Raw genomic sequence first — 25,460 nt, forward strand, 5'->3', positions numbered from 1 at the left:
ACAGGCGTGCCGTGTTTCACACATTCATAGTCAAGAATTGCAGTTGGCTAAACAAATTAGGGTTAGGTGAGCAAGGCTCTGCTGCTTTCTTTCTCATCATGATGGTAATGTCACCCTGCTGTATGTGTTGTCACCAACGCTGTTGTTTTTTCTACTGTACCACACTTGAAGAAATTTGTTTCCTTAACGAATGCATGTTAACCTTTTCTATCCTTTCTAAGCAGCAGGCAAAAGTTACATCCAATCTGGCAGGACTATGGAGAAAATCATTCACCCAATCATACAGTAGCGACTTATTACTCTCAAGATAGGCCTGTCCTACAGCATACCCTGCTTTGCCATCATTGTACACACAATTTGGCCCAGAATATACAAATCGAACATTATAATGTGTTCATTAAAACTGGTGTCAGAGCTCATCAATTCATCAGGAGAGTCTTTGTTTGAGGGGATAGATCAAGGGAGGTGGGCATTTCAACACTGACTTCTCTTTTTCTGATACCCCCCCCCCCAAAAAAAAAAAAAAACAAAAAACAAAAAACAAACAAAAAAACCAGGGCAAGACAAAAAACAAAAAATTAATGCACACATACCTCCGAGGACCAGAGCTGAATACACATTCCTGTCTGGTTGGTCTCAGTCACTCTTTAAAACAATTTGGCCTTGCTCGCACTCTCTGTGGCCTTTGAACTACAGCTGCTCATCCCTGATGTTTGCTACATTCATCTGCACATTATTCTTCCTTAAAGATACAACAAAACACAGCAGGTAAGACAGAAAAATGAGAAGAAGCGAGAACGTCATTTATCATGATCAGGGTTGCAGCTTTGACTAGCGCCATGTGGAGGCATAGGCGTTAAGCAGCAGACATTTTTCACAGAAGAGGTATTACACTGTGCTCAGATGGGCAGTGGTAAAGGTGGAGGATGTGCTTTGACTTTTAGATTCGTTTTAGGGTGAGAATAGTGGCGCCGTCCGTAAAGCCGATCTGAAAGTGGAACGAAGACCCGCCAGTCTGAGTTTTATGGCTCGTGCATTAAAAAGTCAATAAAAATGTTACTTTACTGTTTGTGCTAACTCCGAGCCACTGTAATTTAAAGAGATGTGAGTTGTATTGATTCGTTTCACACTCCTAATAGTCCCAGTGACACCCTTGGATGTGGATAAAAGTGACAGAGTTGTTGCCATAATGTATTTTTTAAGTAAAGAGCAGGTACACAAAACATGACTGCACCACTGGTTTTTATGGTGAAAGTATTTTAACTCAAATAAAGACTATCAGGTGTGTGGAAATGTAGCTTTCAATAGTAGCAAGACACCACCTGCCATTATAAATACTGAGGTTTAACTACTTAGTACATTTTCAGACTGTGGGGTGTCCCATCCTTTACTGCATACTATACGTTTTAAATGTAAATCTACTAGTTTATGGATAAATATGGCTGATTCAGGACTCTTGTATTGCATCGAATCTGCAGAGAAGCTGCATTATATAAATATTTCAGGTCAGTTTTTACATAATTTCTCTCATTGCCTAAAACCACAGAGCCATATCCAGTCCTAAGGATCATACAAAAACAGAGGCTTTTCTCCCCCAAAAGATCAAAAGTAATAATCATGCTTTGTTTCTGATGTCATACATTTTTCTAAGTTTTGTTGTTTTTAGTTTTCAAACAATATTTATTTAAATACTAGAAGAAAGTGCAATTTGCTGAAAAAAGCATTGACAAGTAAATATGACAGTGGCTCAAACTCTATCAAACTAGTGAAAAGTTCTAAAACAGCCTTTAAATGTAACATATTCACAAAAGTAGTCTAAAAATCTGTCAATAACGTGTATTTGCATAGAAAGGGAAGTGCACTTAAAGATGACTACCAAATCAAATCAGTGCACATGGACTCCCCTGTTAAAATGACCAACTTGACAGCAGAAAGAAATGTGTTTAATTCAAGGCAGTGAATTCAAGGCATATTAACATTCAGTCAATGGTATTGTATTCCTTAACATTAATATGCATGTATCTGCCTCTGTGTAATATTATTGTTTTGTAGTATGTCAGGGTTGTTCCGAATAGGTGTACGTTTGTATGAGATTAATGAAGACTCAGTCACCTTGCTGTCAGAAAGGAGCTGATTTATGCTTTTATTATTTATTATTTATTTATTATGCTTTTGGAGCATACATGATGTTTGAGCTGATAAATAGTAGGTCTGAAACCTCTATATTATTGCATAGTGCCTGTTTTATGTCTAGCCAGGGCTCATGTAAGAGGGTATGTTTAAACCATCCTGAGATGAATTGTAGCCTATTCCTAAGAAATAGTGTTGAAAGTTAGGCAGATCTAGCCCCCCTTTATCCTTGGTACTTTGTAGCGTTTTTAAGCTAATGTGTGGGGGTTTACCTTTCCAAAGGAATCAGTTTGATTCCTTATTGATTCTCACTGGTTTCTCATTGGCTCGGTTTTAAGAGTAAACACTATTACTAACAAGCAATAATAATTTCTTTTATTCATGCAAATTAATTACATGCTGTGGGTCAAATGTTTCTGCAAGTTTGTTGAGGTATTTCCCCTCATTTTTGTAATCACTGTTGGAGTTGTTACTCAAAAAAGTAAAGACTTTTAATATTTATGTTAACAAATATAAATCTAGGGCTACGATCCCGCACACCAACACAAATCCCAATGAGGACACACATCTCTAAGAGCTTTCTCTTAATAGAATGAAAACCAGCATAAAAAAAAGCGATCGCTGCAGTGATTCTGCTTTAAAAATGCAGCCTGACCTCTCATCTGCTTGTTACCTGTTGAATTTCAGGGTCTGGATACTGGGGTCAGCATTCACTCAGCTTTCACTCTGGGTTTTTGGCTAGCTTAGTATTAGAATGCTGTCTGTGCAGATGCTTGCAAAGAATTGAAGTTGTGTTAGCAGCATAATGTGGTTGTTTCTGTCCTGGATGCACTTTTCCACTTATCGCTTTCTTTTGTGCAAGCAAAATGTCCATCTCCGTGTTCTAGACTGCAGCGCTATTTTCCTCCTCTGGCATGCAAACTGAAATCAACTGATTGTAGTGAGTTGATTGATAGGCAGGCAGCAGGGCTGGACTGGGACAAAAAATCGGCCCGGGCATTTTGACTAGAGACCGGCCCACCAGGTATTATAGGAAAAACCATAAAGCCTTTGAATGAAAACAAACGCTGTTGTCACAGTGATGTACACTGCCTTGTTGGTATATATGTATCAGTCTAATAAACTTAAACCTACCTTAAACCCATCCTCCCTATTCTGGTACTCTAAACAGTACCCGAAAGTAGACTGCTTGGTCGAGTTAACCTCCTGAACTATCTACAACACATGGTGAAAACCTGAAATTAAGACAGAGAAGACTAGAGGTGAGACATGATCATTACTGATTACTGATGACAGATTTAGATATATTTTCATAAACCATTCATTTGCCACATCAATAAACAGCATGGCAGGGCAAAATATTTTTTCTAACATGGCAACCTTTAAAAAGTGAAAGGAGATAGAAAGACAGGTGAGAAAGAATAAAACTTAATTGACTTTTTGATGGCATTTTACACACAGTACTGGTACAGAATCTAAAAAATGTGGGAAAATACTGCCATCATATACAGTACTTAGCTACTTCTGAAGAAATTATGATGGGACCCTAAAAAAAATTACTATGTACAATAATGGATTTCTATACATTTTACATCAGATGAAAACGTTTGTTGTAAGATTCAGATAATTATTTGTTAAAAGTGAGAAATTTTACATGAGAATAAGAAAGAAAAGTATTTCTTTGTGCCCCCCTTTCCCTGTTAATGTCCTACCTGGCCCCCTGGCAAAACTTTGCTAGACCCGCCCCTGCACAGTTACCAGCTGTCAGCTACATAGAAAGAGGATGCTGGTGTTATTTGCCTCTCAGAAACAGTTCATAACTTCCCTTCAACTCATTCATGTCACCTAAAAGGTAAACCTGTTTCTCCATCACCTGTTCAGCTCTGATGATTCAGTAAGGACATCTCCTGGTTTCATCTTCATGTTTCCCTCTCACCAGATAACCAAACCGATATCATGACCAGCAGCTTTTACAGCTGTGGCTCCAGCAAACCTCAGCTGATACTAGAAATTAATATTAAATAAATTCTAACAACAGCTGATCAACCTTAACCCTGGAGAACCCATGGGGTCAAATTTGACCCCATGGTTCCCCTAGTAAACCAATGGGGTCGGATCTGACTGCATGGGTTCTCCAGGGTTAAACGTGCTGCTGTTGTTTAGCGCGACATCCGCTGGTTTCCTCTTTCTGGCGCAAAGTGGGAGATAAACAAACAAGAGAGAAAAGCCGATCAGCTGATCATTAATCAGTTTCATGATTTAAGTAGAAACAAGAGAGGGAGGGGGAGAGAATGAGAGAAGAAGAGGCAGCTGTACAGCAAAGACACAGAATAACTCCAGCTTTGTGTCTTTTTCATTGTAGCTGACGTCCGGGACAAACTGTGTTCCTTTTCACCTCAATACAAAACGCGCAATATTTTCTCTGAGTACGAGACCATTCCGTTTTTTTCATGGGCTGTTGGAAACTCTAATAACTAACCTTATAAATAAAATAAGATAAAACAAGTTCAACATCAATAACATCATAGCACCTGCCCAGCAGTATATAAACTCCGTCATGCTAGCTAGTACGCAGTACGAGTTATTGTAACTGACTGTAAAAAGTCAGCATAACGAAAATAATCTCCACCTAAACTTGGTTTATATCTGACCCAGATAGACTGCAGGTCATAACTTCTTACCTAAAGTTCAGTTCACCGCCTCGGGTCTCTGCTCCTCCTGCTTTTCCGTCATCCACCTGCCAGCGTGTTGCATCTGCTGGCCTCCACCACTTGCTAATGTTACTGAATCTGTGGAAGCTCCGCAATAGCCACCACCAAAGAGTTATTTTTACACATCTCCCAGCATCTGGCCAATCCACCACCTCTCAGTGTTTAGACCGTTATGGAAAAAAAAACAAAAAAACCCCAAAATATCGGCCCATAAAAACGAAAAATCACCATCGGCCCACTGGGCAAATGGCCAATATGCCCGATGGCCAGTCTAGCTATGGCAGGTAGACGAACCAAGGAATTGTACTACTGGGAAACGTTTTTCTACAAAAACCGGTTCTTGATTTCCATCCCTACTATGATTTCCAGGTGTGCCTTTTGTCAAAAATTAACTGGTAGAGTCCCGAAGGTTGTAGTGTTTCTATATCGCAGAAAATATTACAGGAATTAAGTAAACAAAGAAATGGCCTATTGAAACTTGAAGGTTTGGCAGACATGAATGTTTTTCCGTTTGATCTATGCTCCCCAGATTTAAAACATCAGATACTATTAGACTACAGTGCGTATCAAGTACAGTCAAACTATTGCAATAAAACAGGCAGAATCATAAGAAGAGCAGTTCTTTTGATGGTGTTAAATCTCAAGCTCAGATGTAAATGATAGTTTGGGCAGACCTTTGAGTGAAATGTTTACTTAAGTGATTTATTCAGAATTCAACAGAACAATTAAGAATCCCACAACAACATTCAGTAAAGACATTTGGTGTTGACTTTGTTGGACAGGACCATGAACAAACATAGTTCAAGGTTGCCAAAAATAGCAAGATAGCGTTTTGCTTTGGTAATCAACTTTTTTGATTAACACAATTATTATATGCTACATGTATCTGATATCTTCAGGATTATTCTGTGATTGTTCTACAAATTGAAAAATGAATAGATAGGTAGACAGACAGACAGACAGATAGATAGAGCAGACAGCATAGTCTACAGGGCGAATGTCATGGTCCGCGGCCCGGTGTCCAAGGAGCTGATGGGATGCCCACGCCCACGGGTGTGGCTGTCGACTCCACACCTGCATCCCATCCCAGGCGATCAGGCGGACCATTTAACCCAGCTCAGCCAGCTGCACCATGCCTGTCCGTTAGTCGCCTCTCAGCGGTAACATGCTTCCACGTGAAGGCGGTTGCGAAATTCTCTTTTGCTGGAACAAACGCTAACCCTTTCCTTGTGTGCTTAGGTAACAGCTCGGCGTGTTTGGAGCCCTCTCCTGCCTGTCTTCCTGCCCGCCTGGAGTTTTTGGATCCCTACCGGCACTCGTCTCCTCTATTCACCTGGAGCTTCCCCCCGGACCCTCACCTCTCCCTCCGGTTCCCACGGCCCCATCTGGACCATAAGATTAATTCTCTACCCACGTATGCTGTTATTTCTCCGTTCCCCTGTAACCCTCTTCCTCTTTCTGTTGTAGCCTCCCACAGTCCTGATTACGGCATTCCTGAGTTATTTCCCTTGGTTTTCTAGTTACCTGGCGTGCTTTCCTTTTACCCTTCCGGGACACCCTTAGTTAAAATAAAGTTTATTTTGCATGCACCTTGGCGTGTTGTCTCTGCTTCTAGGTCCAGCTTGTGTGCTGAACTACGGTTCATGACAGCGAAAAAGGAACTTATACATTCATAGACTGAATTCACTTGGCATGATAATTGTTCTATATGTTGGCCTACAGTATAAGTTCCTCAAAAAACCTTTTCACCCACTCACTACATATAGCACTGCTCATGAACTCCATACAAAATTTTAACAGGACTTTAATCCTATTTGACAGCTGGCTTGATACCCCAATGTCAGATTGAAAGAAAGTGGAATAAACAATTAGATGGTGAAGCTATGTGGTCTCATCTCTTATGTAGAACCACACAAGACACTTGAACCCTCAATTGCTTTAGCAGAAATCCAAGGATGTCTTTGCTTATTTCATGTGCTTACATGTTATTAGAACAAAACCTTAAATTACAAAACCAGTCCAACCAGTGCACATAACTGCAGACAAAATAGTATGTCCCAAGTCCTACTGCAGCACCTGCACATGTATACACAAACCGATGGGTGATTTGGAAGCTAAACATCAGTCATCTCATTTAGCCCTCTTGTCTTAGGGCAGGGATAGCTCAGTAGGTAGAGTGGTTGCCCCATGATCGGAAGGTCGGGGGTTCGATTCCCCTTAACAGCTACCCTGAGGTACCCCTGAGCAAGGTACCGTCCCTACACACTGCTCCCCGGGCGCCCAATGGCTGCCCACTGCTTCACTGAGTGAATGGGTTAAATGCAGAGAGCAATTTCCCCACGGGGCTCAATAAAGTACAATAATGTACACACTTTCTTTCTTCTTCTTATGCTTTCTTGTATATCATTTGCTACTTACACAACGCCATGATGCCAATTCCATTTCAAGATCTCCCTCTTGGTTTAAAGACAAGCCATTTGTTAGTTTCTCATTGTACGATGTTGCGTGAATTAACATTAATGTGAGCTAACGTGAATTAACATACTCTTTATCAAGGTAATATTCTTTTATCAGACTTATAATAAAGAGTCGATCATGATATAGTAACTGTAACAGGCCCTGTGCTTCAAATGCATAGAGGCAGAGTCCATCACAGCTAACACAACCTGAGTTGTAGGGTGTGCAAAGGTGCCCCAGAGGCAGTTCAGCAGATAATGGCAGGATGTAAGATGCAAGCTTGGACAATGTACACTGAGAGGAACAACTGAGTGACTGGGATAGTCTGCAGTACTACAGCCACATATGGATTAGAAGTTTGACGAAGATCATTGACAACTACTGGACAAAGTTCCGGTGAGACATCAGATTCCTAAAAGACAAGCAGCTGCTGGTCATCCAACTAGACATAGTTGGATGACCAGCTATGTCTAATAGCTATGTCTATTACACCACAGTTGTAATAGTGGTGGTAATCCCAGCCATTAACAACACCACAAAGAAAGAGTACAAGAAAATAGACAAATACCAAGGGCTGAAGGAACAACTATAGCAGATGTGGAAAGTAAAATCTGAAGTGATCTTGGTGGTAATAGGAGCATTGTGAGGTTTTTTTTGTTGTTGTTTTTTACTTACTGACATTTTTTACATACAAAATAATATGAACAGCTGATGGTTATGTTTCTTTAATAGAGATTAAACGAGCCAACAGTGTTTAACAGCAGAACAAAAATAAATTACTGATTGATGAAACAATCAGCACATTTCCAACAAAAGTAATAATTCATTACTAAATATATAAAATAGAACCTTTGCCTCTACACATCTTTACTTTTATTCTTTGCTTTTCTGTTCATAATAGGATGTGCAACATTTTTGAGTGCTTACTATAAGCAAAAAATACATAAATCAATACATTTCACCTTCAGGCCTACTTGTGGTTCCTTGTATATATATATATATTTTTTTTGTGTCCCGTTTGGATCTTTAGCCATCAGAATTGTTGTCTTAAGGCCAAGAAAGATGCCAAGCGGATTTATTTTACCAGGTGGATCATCATGGCCTTGCCATATTGGTCCATTTGATTGACCTTTATTGTAATTATGAATTTATTTTATTTTCAGTTGCTACAAACGGGACAGACATGACTGGGGAATAGGACAGGGAGAAAGAATGAAAGAAAGAGAGGGAGAGAAAGAAAACCAAAGGGGAGAAGAGACGGTGAGAAGGGGAGGGGAGAAAAAAAAACAAACAAACAAAAAAAACCAAAAAACACCTGGATCACCTGTATGGAGAAAAAAAACAGAAGAGAAAGCAAACAACAAAGAGCAACATAATAAAAAAAAACAAACGGCACCATCACAATTAACTAGCTAGCAGTAGATATCAGTGGATACTAAATAATAAACGATATTGTGCAGCACGCAAGATAGACAGCGCACAATGTGCTTTGAGGCAGCAGCCAAGAAAGCTGTAGTCCGCGTCTGTGAATACCCGTGTGTACACCTGTGTGCATACCTGTGTGGATCAGCATGTTTGTATTCCAAAGGTTTCTCCATGTAACGATCTGCTAGGGAGTGTGGGGAGCCACAGCCCCGTCCTCCAGGGTATGAAGCACGTATGGAGGAGATCAAAACTCCAGCCATCCAGAGGCCCCCAGAACACAAGAGACCAAGGAAGACTAACAGAGGGGCAGCCGCGCCACTGTCCCAGTAAGAGCTGAGGAGAGTCCCAGGTGAGGGCTCACTCAGCAGCCGCGGAGCAGAAGCCAGGGGGAGTTGCAGTGACGCGCCCGTGAGCTCCGCCGGCAGCCAGCTGTGCTTGAGTGACGTGCCCACCCCCAAGATCCTATATGTATGTGTAATGAGAGTGTGAGTAATGTGAATGTCTAAGTTGTGGGATAAAATTGAGGCAGAGGCAGCCAGAAGGGGACGGGGGGGTAGCCTCCTCTGCACCCTGGTGACATACCCCTACTCCAAAGCCCTGCATGTGTGGGTGGTTGTGGTGGAGCGGGAAGAGGGAGGCAGCTGGAGATGGGGAGTGAAGGAAGGGAGGGGCAGGTGACCCCTCCCTGTAGGCACTCCCATACTCCGCGACCCGCCAGGGAAAGGGGGCCCAGGCCCATCCAGACCGGGGCCCAGCGCAGCAGCTCCCCCCGGCCCCACAGAGCCCGGGACAGTCCACCCAACCCCACCACAGAGAAAACTGCACCCACCCCACCATCCACTCTTCTTCCAGACTACATGAGACAATAGACGCCCAGGCTGAGATCTTCCTCCAGCTCTCCTGTATCTCCCCCTCCTGCAGAGAGTTCCTGAGGAGAGGAAAGCTCCTGCAAGGTGTGACAATCTCCCCCACCAGTTGAAGAGCCCCCCAGGCGGCTCGACGCACCGGCGGCACCCTGCGCCAGGGATGGGCCCCCATGCACCCACCCGCCCACAACCCCGGCAACACACAAACCAGGACCCAAGGCCCCGAGGCCCGGCCAGGGCCCCAGCCCAGAGATGGAGCGCCCCCAGAACCTCACGCCCATCCCAGACCCACCCAGGGGCAGACAGGCTACCAGGTCAGTAACCCACGTCCGTCAGCACAGACCCTCCCCTAGCCCCGCTGCACGCAGCCACGAGGAAACAGTCACCCGAGAGCCAAAAGAGCCCCCACCCGGACATGACCGCTACCCCAGGTTGAGCCCCCCCAAGGAAGATGCCTCCGGGGAACCCCCCGACGCCCTAAGCCTGTCCCTACCCCCACACCAATCACAACAGTGAAGGCGGGACCAAACTATGACCCCCCCACCCCCACTAGGTAATGGAGCTGATCAAAGGAGCCCAGAGCAATTGATCTGATGTCGTGGCAGAGGCTGTATCAAGACTAATGTAATCTAATAGATAATTTCTATATTGGTTAGAATTAAGATTGTTTTTATTTTTCCAGTTCATGAGGACAGTTTTCTTGGCTATGCATAGGGCAGTGAAAACCATATGGGCTATATTCTTTTCTGAAGTGACATTATCTAAGCTGCCCAACAAACACACTAAGGGGGAAGTTGGAATGTTACATTTCAGACACTTTGATAAGTCTTCACATATCTCGCACTGGTGGACAGAACCAAAGAGCGTGAATGTAATTGTCTGGTGTATTGCCTTGACAGTGTGAGCAGTTGTTGGAAGATGTAAAGCCCATCTTGAACATCCGATGACCTGTATAGTGCACTCTATGTAGTATTTTGTATTGTATTAATTGCAGACTGGGATTTTTAATCAATTTAAAGGTTCTTAAGCATACCTGAGACCAGAAGTTTTGGTCTAAGCTGACTGATAAATCTGCTTCCCACTTTGCAATAGGAAGGGATATTGATTCATCTAATTTAGAAAATGTTCTGTATATTTTAGATAATAATTTGGGGAATTTAAGAGTAAGGAAATGTGCCGCACTTGGTGGTGTTTGTAATTCAACTTGACTGAGGTAAAATTTCTTTTTTACTATGGATTTAATTTGTTGATATTCTAAAAATCTTTTCTTGTTGATCCCATATTGTGCAACTAGTCTGTCAAATGGAATAAATTCTGTTCCCTCTAATATATGTTCTAAGTATTTAATTCCTTTACAACTCCATTCTGGGAAATTAATCATATTATTGTTTTGTAATATGTCAGGGTTATTCCAGATAGGTGTACGTTTGCATGGGATTAATGAAGACGCCGTTATTTTTAGAAACTCCCACCATGCTGTCAGAGAGAAGCTGATGTTGATACTTTTAAAGCATTCATGTCTTTTGATGTTTGAGCTAATAAATGGTAGGTCTGAAATCTCTAGATCCTTGCATAGTGCCTGTTCAACATCTAGCCAGGGCTCATCTAAGAAGGTATGTTTTGACCATTCTGAGATGAACTGAAGCCTGTTGGCTAAGAAGTATTGGTGAAAATTAGGCAGATCTAATCCTCCTCTATCCTTGGTTCTTTGTAGCGTTTTTAAGCTGATACGCGGGGGTTTATCTTTCCAAAGGAATTTGGAAATATATGAATCCAGAGATCTGAACCAATCTTGTGATGGTTTGTTAGGGATCATCAAAAATACGTAATTTATTTTTGGCAAGATCATCATTTTTATAGTAGCGACCCTTCCCATGAGTGATATGTGTAAAGATTTCCATCTAGTCAGATCGCCTTCTACTTTCTTTAGAAGTGGGATGTGGTTTAATTTAGTTAAGTCTGAAAGCTTAGGAGAAACATTAATACCTAAATATTTAATATTTCCGGATTGCAGTGGGGCAGAGGAAGAATTATGGAAGGAGCAGTTAATGGGGAGAACTGTAGATTTTGACCAGTTAATTGAATAATCTGAAACTCTTGAAAACCAGTTTATTAGAGTAATTACCTCAGAGAGGTTGGTTTGTGTGTTTTGCAGAAAAAGCAACACATCATCCGCATAGAGACTGATTTTATGTTCTACGTTCTTACATTTTATGCCCTTAATTGTTGTAGCCTGTCTAAATGCTGCTGCTAGAGGTTCGATAAAAATTGCAAAAAGTGAAGGGGAGAGTGGGCATCCCTGTCTGGTGCCCCTCAGGAGACAGAAGCTGGAGGATGTCTGGTCATTTGTTCTGATATGAGCTGTTGGGGAATTGTATAATATTCTTATCCAGTTTATGAAAGAGTTTCCAAAACCAAATTTGTGTAAAGTTGCGAATAAAAATTTCCAGTTAACTCTGTCAAATGCTTTTTCTGCATCTAGAGATAATATTATGGTTTCGATGTTTTTATTGTATGAGTAGTCTATTAAATTAAGTAATCTACGAGTGTTTGTTGAGGAGTCCCGACCTTTTATGAAACCAGTTTGGTCAGGATGAATTAAGAGGGGGGTTATTTTCTCTAATCTCTTTGAGAGAGCTTTGCAGATTATTTTAAGGTCTACATTTAAAAGAGAAATTGGACGATAGCTTGAGGGAAATAAAGGGTCTTTGCCTGGTTTTAGCAGGAGACTAATGTTGGCAGAATTCATATTTGGTGGTAGTCTGCCATTTTCCTCAATTTCCTGCAACATTCCGTGGAATACTGGTGCCAAAATTGTCCAGAATTCTTTGTAGAATTCTGCAGGGAAGCCGTCTGGACCTGGAGCCTTATTATTGGGCATACTTATCAGGGCTTCCTGGAGTTCACTTGGCGTCAGTGGCGAATCCAGTTCCATTGCTTGACTGTCCAGTAATTTTGGAAGAGTTACGTTGTCAAGGAACAGATCAATTTCATTTTTAGATGGGTTTATTTGTGGTGAGTATAAAGTTTCATAGAAATCCCTAAAAATGTTGTTTATTCTTCCAGGGTCATATATTGTGTTCCCCGATAAATCTTTAGCAGCACATATAATTGTTTTTTCTTTATTTATTTTTAACTGGTTAGCTAGAAATCGACCTGATTTGTTACTGTGTTCAAAATTCTGCAAGCGAAGTCTTTGTATAAGGAATTGTGTTTTTTTATTAATAGTTTCATTTAATTCTAGTTTTGTCTTGCGTATTTTGTTCAATGTTTCCTGATCTTGGTCGCACGCGTAGGCTTCTTCTAGTGATTTGATGGTTTTTTCTAATTCCTGAATATTTTTGTTTTCTTCTTTCTTTTTGTGTGATGAGAAAGAAATTATTTTACCTCTCATCACAGCTTTCCCTGCTTCCCATAGAACAGAAGCAGATATTCCGGGAGTGTCATTAAAGTCTAAATATGAAGTCCATTCCTTTTTAAAATATTTAATAAAGTCTTCATCTTTAAGCAATGATGTATTAAATCTCCAGTTTTTACTTGGCGTAGTATTATTCTTGTGCATTAGTGTTAAAGATACAGGAGCATGATCGCTGACAGCTATAGGATGAATCTCAGTGTCTGAAATGTCACTCAGCAGTGAGCTGCTGACCAGAAAATAATCCAGACGAGAGTAAGAGTGATGAACATGCGAGAAAAAAGTATATTCCTTACTGTTGGGGTGAAGGGAGCGCCATGCATCGCGAAGGCCAAACTCGCTCATATACTGTTTGATTATATTTGTGGATTGCCAATTGCGCTGAGTTCCTGTTGTGTTGAGCCTATCCATTTCTTCATTTAGTCCAAGGTTGAGGTCACCGCCAAGAATGAGTGTGCAATCGAGGTGTTCAGAGAGTGCACTAAAAAATCCGTGGAAGAATGAGGGTTCATCAACATTTGGACTATATATACTTACAATACATAGTTTTTTGTTCAATATTGATAGTTTAATAATTAGAAATCTACCCTCTGGATCTATAACTGTATCGAGTACTGTAAAATTAACATTTTTATGTATTAAAATTGCTACTCCCCTTTGTCTAGAATTATAACAGGCTGCAAACACGTTAGGAAACTCAGGTGTTTTAAGTTCGTTTAAACCTGTGACAGGTCTGTGAGTTTCTTGTAATAAAACAACATCTGCCTGTAGTTTTTAAAGCTGGTTAAATATCTTTAACCTCTTTCCTCTGGTGCCAGCTCCATTTACATTCCATGTGACAAACCTCAGCATGCCCATAATTGTGTGTGTATGTCTAATGATGTACGCTGGGTGTTTCGTTTAGACAGGTGGAGAAAATGTGGAAACATCCCTTGTTTGTAAATAGAAAGAGAGAGAGGAAAAAAAAAGTGTGGTGAGAGGCTCCAGGACTCTGACTATGTGTGTGAATATTCACTAATATGAACAAGCGTGGCTTGTGTTATGTGTCCTGCAAGTCTGTGCGTGCTGTGAGGCTGTTGTGAATATGCTGCCGTTGAGCGGATGTGTTTGCGTGATCGTGGTGTGAAAATATGGAGAAATAGAGGGTGTTGTTTGTAGGTGAGTGGGGAAGTAGGTGACCACAGCAGTGAAAGACAAGAGAAAGAAAGAAACCACATGAACTGTGAGCAACAACAAAAAAAGAAAAAAAGAAAAAAGAAACGAAACGGAAACATTCCAATTAAAGCAATGACGGAGGGTGACGGTGTTATATCTGCTATGACATCATATTGATATTACTAGGTTAAACCCATGTTAAAGGAGAAAGTGTGAATGAATAAGAAAAGAGTGTAGCGGGTTCTTATCTGGAGTGCAGTTAATATAACCACGGTGTGGTGCCGGGGTCGCGGTAGAGCTGTCCGTCCACGTAGAGCCGGTCCACGGCGACGACAGCACGGGAGCCTTTCTGGATGAAGCTACGTCGAACTGGGAACAGGACCTTGCGTCGTTCCAGGATCTCTTTGGGGAACTGGTCGTTCACGCTGAAGTCCGTTCCTTTCAGCTCTCTGCCGCGACTCTTCACCTGTTCCTTCTGTTTGAATTGACCGAATTTGGCCACAATAGGCCGTGGTCTCCCGGTCCGCGACCTCACGCCCCCCAAGCGATGTACTCTATCGAAGTCGATGTTCTTTACGGTGTCCTCCGGCAGCTTCAGGTGGATTTTGATGAAGCTTTTCACCGTTGCCTCCGCGTCCTCTCCGGCAGATTCTGGAATACCAGAAAACACAAGATTATCTCTCATGCTACGGGCTTGTAGATCGATAACGGACTCTTTTATTTTTTTATTTTCAATGTTTAGCTGGGTCACGTTATCGGTGAGAGATTTGACCGACTCCCGTAGCGTGGCATTTTCAGCGGCAAGCGTTTCCACCTGCTGCTGGCTGAATTCCAGGGATTCTCTCAGAGATTTAAATTCCCGGTGTAAAATCTCCACCAGGGACAGCCTCGCATCGAAACTGGACAATCGCTTGTCGATTGACTCCAGGATGTCTGCGATGTCTTTGCCGGCAGGCGATGTTGTACCGGGGGAGTCTGCCGGGCGACATCTCTTCGATGACGGCGTCTCAATTTTGGCCGGGGAGGATGCACTCTGGGCCTTCTTCATTACTAAATCTTGAAAACAGCGGTCGATGTAATCTTGGAGAGCGTCTAAACTCTCCCCGTTGTCCTCCAGGGTGTTAGAGATGATAAAACAGATGTTGTTAGTTATATGACAATTGATTAGTATATTTGGTAATACTGAAGCTTGAAAAACCTTTGTTAAACTCTATGCTACCATTTGCTTTTTTTCCGCCAATTCTCCGGCGTCTGACGTCACCTACAACATGGGTCGCTTACCTTACTCGTCACTTACCGTCGCTCCGTCACCTTCCACCAGGCTCTGCGTTCCTTGTGTATTTAAAAGTAGAATGGGAGGCAGAGCCTTCAGCTTTCAGGGCCCTCCTCTGTGAAACCAGCTCCCAGTTGGATTTGGGAGATAGATACCCTCTCTACTTTTAGGGCTTCAAAATAGAGAGGGTGTCTAGTTTTAGGGTTTAAAACCTTCTTCTTTGATAAAACATATAGTTAGGGCTGGATCAGGTTACCCTGAATCCTCCCTTAGTTACAATGAAATTGCCCTAGGCTGCTGGCGGCTTCTGTTACTTAATTACTTCCAGGAAAAAGTACTTCTTTACATTATTCATTACATTACATTCACGTTTCTCTGTGAAATGAACTGAAACTCACTGTCACATAATTACCATTTAATAATATAAATCTGAGCCTACAGTCTCACAAATGAACACAAATCCCTATCCTAAGGAGGACAAACATATGTTTCTCTTGTTATTGTGTTAGCAGTGCAATCTAGTTGTTTTAGTCCTGGATGCATTTTGCATTTTACCATTTTGTTCTCGCCCTTTTGTGCAATAAATGTAATGTCCATATCCACACTGTAGACTGCGGCCTGATGTCCTTGATCCTTAATTCTGCAGGTGGTCTCTTGTTGTTAAAAGAGAATTGTTCAGTTCCAAAGTGCTCACAATAGAAGATAGAGATCATTGGAGTTCTCTATCTCATATTGTTGGGTCTTTATCTTATTATATAAAGGGACTTGAGATGAAGGGTGTTGAGTTCTTATGCTATTTTCACAAAAGAACAAATAATAGTAATTGACTTTGTTTTTCAGGTCTTTATAATCTGAACAGTTAATATGTAAACGGATATAATGTCACATACAGCCAATCTATAACATACATAAGTCATTATTACAGGCTTGTCCTAATCCAAACAGAAATACTGCCGCAATATTTCAGTTTGTAAGAGAAGAAAACCTGGCTGTCTCTACTGTCTTATACCACTTGAACTCCTTCAGCTATTCTTCGAAGAGATAAATTGTATTTGGCTCATTTTGTGAAAAGATAAGAAAGCTTGAATTTGTCTTAAAAAATTAGCTATGCCTAGAAACAAGGGAGGAAAGGGCCTGGCTGATGTGTATCTTTAATATTTCTCTCAGAGTGGCATACCCATAGTAGTCACATGATAAACAACAGGAGGTAGAACTGGGAATGACTAATGGCAATGGTGGTAAAAAAACAAGGCTTGTGGCAACCTTCTAATATCCAGAAAACAGACAACTAAATTTAGTTTAATTAATGCACTTCCTTTGCTATTAGCGTCCAACTTAGGAATCTTACATTGAATGCAAGCTGTGTGTAAAACATTTGTAAAGATGTCTAACAGTAACAGACACCAGATCTGGGGGCATATAGAAAAAAACTGAGATATCACAGTGGTTACTGAGCTTCACAGGTTGAGCTGAGTGATTAAACATTTTAGCAGTATTTACAACTTAAAAGTGATGCTGATGCATAGCGTCATAAAGATATTGAATTGTCATAAGAATCCAGAATTAGCCATGGCAGCAATTTGGGGAATGGCCTGAGCCAGCAGAGGCACTTGAGCATAGAGTATTCATTTCTTGGGAGACTTCAAGCGTTCAAGAACAATGGGATGCGGATTTATCTCACCACGGATCAATGGCATGTGTGACAGTGCAAAGTATTTGTCAAAGTGAGGGCAATATGAAGTTGTGCAGGAAGACACTGTGTTCGGAGTCTATATTTGCTGATGTCCTGTGACTGCTTATTTCTCCTCTGCTTGATGTTATCTCACATTTTTAGCACAGCATGCAAGATTTCAACATGTGTGTGTAAGATAGTAGTGAAGGAAGTATCACATTCTTAAGCTGTTGTCGGCTCAAAAGTATATTTTACTCATTGTTCTGTCTCTGATGTTTGACATTTACTTTACAAACCAATGTATGTTCAGAGTACAGCTGTCATGGTTCCAAATTTTCATGATACATATATTTTGTGGATCAAAGATTGTGATATGTTATAGGTGAACAAGGTAGCTGCAGGGAGTGGTGGTAGTGGTTGAAACTGGTATAACTAATAAAAATCAAAGCATATAAATAGCATTAAAACCAACAAATGACTCTAACAGTATTCATTATTCAGTTTGTACACAAAATATCATGATACCTCAGTGGACTAAAACAGTAACCCAGCTAGGGAATTTTGGCTCTCACATGCTAATTTGTAGCTTTTATTTCTCAGTTCTCCTTATGGGTAGCTAAAACTGAGCCCAGAAGTACAGTAGCGCAATCAGGCTAACCACAAAGTCTAGACACACTAGTGAGTAAAGACACAGAGCATAGTATCAAATGTTAACAGAACAGTTACTGAGACGTTGGCTCAGACCTCAAAAAAACAGGAAAAAAGTCCTCAATATTTGGATCATCTCCAGATTCATTCAGTAACATAACAACAACCTAACTGCACCTGCATGAGTGACTCAGTCTAACTTAGCAGCTTTGTGGTGTGAAGCGACTCTTTGAACTTATAGAGTGTTTAAACAATTCAATTCAATTCAATTTTATTTATATAGCGCCAAATCACAACAAAAGTCGCCTCAAGGCGAGAGAGAAAAGTGTGAAAATGTTCATGCCTGTCTGAGAAAAGTATAAAAAGTGTAAAAAGTGTGTAGTGGGGGGGGCGAGGAATAGTCAGTTTCATAGCCGCAATCCAGCATGAAACTGGAGCATCCACAAATACATCAGGAAGACGGCAGCTGAAGACTGATGGGGATGAGGAACTATCACATACGACCAAGCCCCTACATGAGGTGTACCGCTGATGGATAGATGAAGTGGTTGACCTCAAGAAACCAAAAATACAAATGGCCGACCTACGGGACACTACAGAAGCTCTGATCATAGACACACAACCATGGGCCATAAGCACCAGATATATTGAGGCAGGAGTCTACCACAGCTGACAGAAGCCAAGTCCCAGACTGCACAAAGGTGCTTCGTTGATTATCCCATACAGTACGTAGTAGCAGAATGTAAGACGCAAGCGCACACATACATTGAGAGGCACAACCAAGTGGCTGGGATATTGTGCATGAACATCTGTGCCAAATATGGATTAGAAATCCCCAAGTCCTGATAGGAGACACCACCAAAGATGGTTGAGAAAAACAAGGCTAATATCTTGTCAGATCTCAAGCTCCTGTCAAACAAGCAGCTGCTGGCCAACCAAGGACCAGAAGACCATAGTTGTGATAGATGTGGTAATCCGAGCAGACAGGAACATCAGGAAAAAGATGCGTGAGAAAACAAAGAAGTACTAGGGGCTGACGGAACAACTAGAGCAGATGTGGAAGGTAAAGTACAAAGTGGTAATAGAAACTTTAACCCCCAAACTTGAAAAATAGCTCTAGCAGATTCTACAGGGAGTGCAGAATTATTAGGCAAATGAGTATTTTGTCCACATCATCCTCTTCATGCATGTTGTCTTACTCCAAGCTGTATACACTCAAAAAACAGATTCAGGTCCTTCTTTCAAAGAACACATACAAATTTTGTTAGTTGTTCATAAATGTAATTAAAAAATACCAAATTAATTTGATTTTCTTTGTATAAACCTAAAATTATTCTAAACCAGCAGAGGCTGATTCTGAACACAAAATGAAATGAATGGAGGAGTACACTGAAAAAAATAATCAGTGGCATAAACATAAAAAAATTATTGTAATCGGTTGCACGAAATTAAGTTATGTTTGGTTAACCTTAGTTTTTTATGTTATACCTGCACACATTTTTCTGGTAACACGAACATGACTTTTTTATGTTGTTGTTATGTTTTTCATTCCAGTCAAATATTTATAGAAACCACTTGTTTATCAGACATGAACTTTTTGTGTTAATTGTATTGGACTACTATGTGTTATATTGACAAGATTATTTTATGGTAAGCTTATTTTATTTTATAACAAATTTCTAATATATAATATATAATCTAATATATAATTGAGTGTTCAATAAATAAAACTAAATTAAGGCTGATCTTACTGTATGTACTGTACACTTTCTCTTCAAAGAAATAAGCAAAACATTTTTGAACAATGACCTGTATTTTTGAAAATACTACACAGTTGTAACAATGGACTTTCAATTCAAAATATACATGGGTCATATTTGTACAATGCATCTCTTGAAAAACATTCCACAACATTCCTCAAAGTTATCTGCTGCAACCTGAATTCAACATTGTGGGGCCTTATGACATCGCGCTTATGTAAAAAATAGTTTTTTAAATGTAAGAGCCATAAGGTAATATGGCAACAGGGGTGTAATTATTAAAATGACACAAAGAAGAGACTTAAAATAACATTATAACCCACAGGCACAAAACCAAGAGACCTAAACTGATTAGTATTGGCTTGCTTCTATCACTAAACATCACAACCACTAATACTACACGATGTCTGTTTGTAGTGGTGCACCTTGGGAACAAAATTGCAAACTGGTGAAATTGGTGTAAGGCACCATTTCCATTGAGAAAAATGGACATTCAAAGTTTGAATTTTTTTTTAAAAGAGCCATGGCTTGAAAAGTGAAAACTGCAGTAATAAAGGCCCCAAGTTGAAAAGTGCCAGAAAAATAAGTTTCACCATGTACTGCAACTTTACCAGTGCTGGCTTAATGGTACATATTCGAAGAGGTAAACATGTTGTTCCCACATCATAACTGGAAAACTGTTCAATCGTACAGTCTGGTCCTGAAAACCTGGGCCTTCTTTGAAAGGCTGTTCCTTTTGAGCTCCATAACCAGTTTCTATAATACCTCGAAGGTATACTTTTCCAGTGGGTAGGTGAGGTTCAAAGTGTACATTAGTCCAAACAGCATTGCAGCTGCTAGGGTATAGTTATCCAAATCCTGCCAGACTCTCTGGCCTTCAAGAACTATCCCGATGTCCTCAGGGCTGCCATTGGCATCTCTTGACTTTATGATGTAAATTCCCATGGTTGTTTCCTTATTAGATCGTTGGATAATGGCTTCATCTGTGGCCTAGAAAATGCAGAATTCCAAAATTTAATTAAACAGAACACTGGTCAAAGAACATTATACCAAATCTTATTTTAATCTGTGTCACTATTCCAAAAAATGTTAACATTAACACATTAGGTGAACAAAAATGGATTCATTACAGCATGTGACTTGAGTCCTCAGAATGCTTAAAAAGGTAATGAAATGAAATCTCCATGCAAAGAAGCAGAATACTGTCAGAGCATAGAGAGGTGTTCAACTATGAACTCCACACACAGTTCTAATGCAGGTAAAAGAAGAAAAAAAACGCACCCATGGTAAATTGTGAAAATCCCAGGTGATTTTCAACATACTCCTGGCATAGAGTGACAAGCAGCATTTTGTTAAAATTATTATTTTCCCTAAAGTGTATACACAAATTAATTTTTTTCTTACCTGGGCCGTGGGCTCCAGAATGTTCTGAAGTCTTCTTCCTATTTGGCCTCATCGCCTTTTGAAGACCTTTATTAGTTTGTCAGATAGCACATCTATCTGCGAGAGTAATCTGGACTGCAGTGGCATGGTGGTAATGCGCTTAAACTCTGCATTTATCTAAAAAGAGAAGTTGTCACATAAAAATGCTGTCAAAATCTCAAATCTCACAAGGTTACATCCACACAAAGTTGTTATTTTTTGTCATATTACTATTTATTAGCTATGGGTCCCATGTTGCTGAGTAGTTCCATAGTTGCCCTTACTTCCATACCACCCAAAGCCTGTTTGCAACCACAGCAGTTGCCTCCTTCTGGCCATTTTGCAGTTCTGCCAAATGACCCAGAAACTACATCTATTATTGTCATATACACATCAAGGTCTTTCATTAATACTTAGTTAAATTAGTTAATTTGACCTTTCCAGAAAATTTACCTTACAGAATGTGAGATAATATATGCAAATCTTCACTAGTAAATAAAATAATGTTATTGAAACCTTAACTGTAACACCTCTACGTAACAGCGCTAGAGAATTGTTCTGAAGCAACACCAATCTGCCCTTCAGCAGGGATAAGCACCATATATCGATACAGAAAAAATAAATTTAACATATTTATATTGTCTTTATTTTTATCTCTTTAAGCCCTCCTCTCAGTCTCTCTATAAATCAGTTAAAATAATTTGTTGAGTTTTTGTGTATCTTTAACATGTTATCAGTACATTACATTCACTGTCCCAGAACATGAAATAAAGCCCCACGTCATGCACTTCCTCTCCTAATGAGTACTGCATAGGTGTCATGCCCTAAATAAACCCACTTTAGTGAAGACACCCCCCCCCAACACACACACACAGAGCCCACCCCATGGCAAACTAGCTTATTTAACTGTTTAACTAAAACATTTTAGGTACAACCAGTTAACTAAATGGACACAAGTTTGTTAGTCTGTATTCACTGAGAAAAAACAAGCGAATGTGACTGGGCACACACTGAAAAAAAGCTAATGCACATAATAGTGTCCTGCAGCTTAAGCTAGCATTATCGTTAGTTAACTTAAGGAATGACTTGTTTTTTCCATTATGTTGCTCAACAGCAATTCATGAGAAAAACTTCCCCATCTAATGGATGTTCTCTTTGTTTCCCCTCAAACATGTAGTTTTCAGTTTACTTCGACAAAGTAAAGCTCAGCACCAAACGTAAACGAAGCGAAGACAAAAAATGGCGGACCGCCACAGTGAATTTTCCCTCGCAGAACACACCCGGGGGGTGGAGTTTCAACAGAAAACATAACTAGTTTCTGTTATTTTGATATGACTGGTTTTAAAAGACTGAACATCCTTCTAAAACAAGTGAAAGGCGTGAGACTTAATTATGTTTAGACCAAAAATATAAATGATTCATGTTGGATATATTTACTGTATTTTTACTAATTTAACAACCTCATCATTGCATTAGTCGCTTTATGCTATAGCATTACGCTTACATTAGCTTGAAGCTCAAGGTCGTCATTTTATTTACTTTCTTTTTCTGGGCTTACAAACAGGACACACAACATTTAGATAACCGTTACACTGAATCTTGGGTCTGTGTTGAGTCTTCCAGCTGCTGACTACAGAAGCTAGATTGACCTTTCAGCATGTTTATAGCGGCTGTGGCTATGTGCTGGTAATGTTACCGTGTGTGAGCAGTCACATTGGCAGCAGACATGTTTCAACAAACTAGTCATATCCCGGCCCTACATTGCTTGTTTAATGGTTAAGACACTGCAGGTACCACCACTTACTACAGACACCGATGCAAGTTTGTAATAGTCTGTTAATTTAGACTGAAAGAATATACAAACAATATTAACTCACATTATATATGTTAATTACTAATTTGCTTATCGCATAATATCGGTTACCATTAGCTAACTGGAGCCTAACATTGGCCTTTCATGGTTTTCGATAAACAGCCCACATACCTGTAAAATAACAACACCCCAGTAAAAGTCCACATATATAAAGGGTCTACACTCTTTCTCACTGGTGTGTTAGCTTTAAAATCTTATTTACCTTCAAGTGTAAAACTCCAGATGGTAGTAGATTTTCCAAAGCGAGAGACAAAAATGGCGGACAGTGCAGCCGATTTTTCCTTTCCAGGGGGCGGAGCTTGAGGATAAAACATGACTAACTTGTTTCTTTTCAACATGATTTGTTCTAAAAGAATGAATATTCTTAAAGAATATGTGAAAATTAAAAGACAAAAATATGTTTAGATGTGAAATTTTAATTAGTCATGCTGGATATATGAAGTAATTCTATGCAAATTCAACAACCACCCTATTGCATTTTTTTCAGTGTACATTTTTGCACTTAAGTATTTGTAAACTCAAAGAAATAAATTCAAGCCCCTCTTTAAGCTTAAACATTTTTTTTAATCTCACTCAACGCAAATGTAGCACTCCAGCGTTACTGCAATTATTATTCGTGTGGTGAACCTAAATTATTTTCTCTCAAAGCAGTCTTTGTTACAAGAACACAAAGTTATTGAGTTACACAACGGTCCGCCTTCTTTGAAAATTTTGCGCTCTTTCAGGATCACCTAAATGAATGCAGCTGCTCTTGGCCTCTCTGTACTTTTTGGATAAAACTACACCTTCAGGTAAGGTAACATATTATTTTTTCATATATCCAATTGTGTATTTCTTTATCAGCTAAATCTATGGCAATGCTATTTATCATAGAAGCTTGTAACAGTTGTTTTTTGAACTTTTGGTGGTGCTACCATTCTCTTCTCTGCTTGAATACTATTTTTTTGACAATATAGCAAGGTCTTTTCAAAAGTGCCTTGTTTTAGAGGAGAAAAGTAAAATTTGGTGGTTATTGCATTTACATGACTCTAACATGTAATTTGAACACAATGAATTTATGTTTCCAAGGTGAACGTAATAAAATCATATAAGATCTACATGAAATTTACCAACTTAGCACCTCTTAAATTTATTCTTGTTGATATGACATGATAAAATCTAACAAGAGTGGTTAGCTGCCTTAAAGACTCGCGATATCACAAGATCACGTGAGATTTTAAACAACAGGAGGGAGGAAAGCACATGGTTTGCTTCTCGGTCATCTTGGAAAGGTAAGAGTGAATCTGTCTTCATCCATCCAGATGAAAATACTTTTTGTGCAAAGATATCATTAGTTTGTCTATTCTTTTCAGTGATATTTATTCACATTTGTTTTTTGTTGTTGTTTTTTTTAAATCTGTCTGTTTATGCCATTTTCGCTAGCTAACACGTTAGTACAACAATATAGCACAATGTCAAGCTAGCACAAGTATAAAAGCCTAATATAAAAGACATAGCTACTTCAAATGTAGATTGTGATGGACCGAGCAGTGAAGGAAACTTAGGCACAGGTTAAAGTCCAAAAAAAGATTTTTTTATTTAACCCAAAAAACATAATTGGTTAACTCATGCAAAAAGAATCAAAATCTTGGGCCCATAAAAGAGGTCAAACTAACAAAACTCTACTCAAAGTTGACAACACAACTGATAACTCAAACAAACTGACCTAACTTAACGAGACAAAGGGGAAACTTAAATAGTGGCTGATCAGCCCACAAAAACAGGAAAAGGGGTAAAACACACAAAACCTAACTAAACCAAACATAATGAACTCCAATTCCCCCCCCATGGTCCCGAGTTATGGCGTGAACCAATTTGTAGCCTTCCTTTAAAGCTCGCTCCGCCCCTTTTCCACCTCTTGGCTCCTTAATCAAGGGACTGGAACAGCTGCAACTAAGGTAACTCAGAAAACAAAAGGTTAATCATACATAACAGTGTAAACTAAAATGTGCGCACTTATTTTAGAATGCAGCGTTATGTGGATATGTGAATGAATTCTAAACCAAAACCAGTTATTTATTGTTCTGTAAATAAATTCCTATATTTAAAGAAAGAAATGTGAATGCAATATTACTTATAAGCCTCTACACTAACATGGTGATATTACCACTGTGTGGCTGTAAGTGCAGCCATCACACACTCCCCCTCTTCAGATCTCTCCCTGGGACAGCGAGAGAGACAGTCTGCAGTGCAGTTATCCTTGCCGGGGATGTGGTTGATGGTGAACCGGAATGGCTGGATTGCAAGGTACCATCGCGTGATCCTTCCATTTGTGTCCTTCATTCTCTCTATCCATTGAAGAGCCTTGTGGTCTGTTTCCAATATGAACTCCCGTCCAAGAAGATAATACCTAAAGGAGTCCAGGGCCCATTTGATGGCAAGTCCCTCCTTCTCGATGGTTGAGTATCGCACTTCCCTCGGAAACAGCTTGCGGCTGATGAAGGCCACTGGATGACGCTCTCCAGGCGGTCCCTGTAACAGAACAGCTCCCAATCCTCTCTCCGAGGCATCAGTCTGAAGAATGAAATTTCTCTCAAAATCAGGGCTGTGCAACACTGGGCTCTTACTCAGAGATTGTCGTAGGTCCTGAAAAGCCATCTTAGCCTCCTCTGTC

General features: G+C 40.1%; 1 long non-coding RNA gene across 1 annotated transcript; it reads right to left on the reverse strand.

Moving 5' to 3' along the window:
- Window positions 1–19,313: 19,313 nt before the first annotated feature.
- LOC143421334 (uncharacterized) lies at window positions 19,314–23,111 on the reverse strand. The gene is made up of 3 exons (XR_013100968.1): window positions 23,010–23,111; window positions 20,917–21,072; window positions 19,314–20,502 (listed from the first exon to the last, which is right to left on the reverse strand). It is a non-coding gene; the product is annotated as an uncharacterized LOC143421334 (long non-coding RNA).
- Between the last annotated feature and the right edge of the window lie 2,349 nt (window positions 23,112–25,460).

This window comes from Maylandia zebra, linkage group LG12 (assembly GCF_041146795.1).
Source record: "Maylandia zebra isolate NMK-2024a linkage group LG12, Mzebra_GT3a, whole genome shotgun sequence".
NCBI classification, from domain to species: Eukaryota; Metazoa; Chordata; class Actinopteri; order Cichliformes; family Cichlidae; genus Maylandia; species Maylandia zebra.